The sequence below is a fragment of the Myotis davidii genome, unplaced genomic scaffold (genome assembly GCF_000327345.1).
Source record: "Myotis davidii unplaced genomic scaffold, ASM32734v1 scaffold514, whole genome shotgun sequence".
NCBI classification, from domain to species: domain Eukaryota; kingdom Metazoa; phylum Chordata; class Mammalia; order Chiroptera; family Vespertilionidae; genus Myotis; species Myotis davidii.
The window spans coordinates 1,806,122-1,807,072 of NW_006286236.1; positions in this window are offsets into that span (position 1 = coordinate 1,806,122).

Consider the following 951-nt stretch of genomic DNA (forward strand, 5'->3'; position numbering starts at 1 on the left):
GCCTGTGTCTGTGGAGTCTGTGCGCAGCAAGGGCTGGAGGCACTGTGCCGTGTTTGTGCAGCGGGCACCTACATGCTGCATCCTGGAAGCTGCCAGCAGGGCAGCGTGCTGGGGGTGGGCCTGGGTGGGCGGCAGCCATGCAGAAAAAGAGAGAGAGGCAGGCTGGGCCTGGGCCAAGGAAGCTAGGAGTGTCTCCTTTAAGCCTTAGGTCATTAGTTATTGAGCACCTGCTGTGTGCTTGACACTGAGCTGGCTCAAGGAAGAGACAGGTACTAAGTTCCATGGGCTTCCTTAGTCATCAGACACTGCAGAGTCTGCCCTACGGAGGGCGCCCAAGAGCCCTTCATGGGACTGTCAAAGGTGGGCTCATTCATTCTTTTAACAAAGGCAGAGCATAAATAAACCAGGCCCTTGCTCACCACGAGGACAAGGGAAGTAAGGAGACCAATGTCCCCGCAGTTGCAAAAAGGGGAGGGAGCAAAGGTTTTCCTCAGAGAAGGGAGATGGCACCCACTTGACGCCAGGTGTGGACTCCAGCCGCGAGCCTGGGCCACTGGCCAGCAAGGCTGCTAAGGACAGCTGGGTGCCGCTGGGCAGGACATTCTTTATATATATATATGTATTTTCATTGATTTCAGACGCGAGCCTGGGCCACTGGCCAGCAAGGCTGCTAAGGACAGCTGGGTGCCGCTGGGCAGGACATTCTTTATATATATATATGTATTTTCATTGATTTCAGAGCGAGCCTGGGCCACTGGCCAGCAGGGCTGCTCAGGACCAGCTGGGTGCCGCTGGGCAGGACATTTATATATAAATGTATTTTTATTGATTTCAGAGGAAGAGAGGGACAGAAGCATCAATGATGAGAGAGAATCATTGATCGGCCGCCTCCTGCACGCCCCATACCGGGAATCGAGCCCGCAACCCGGGTATGTGCCCTTGGTGAGAATT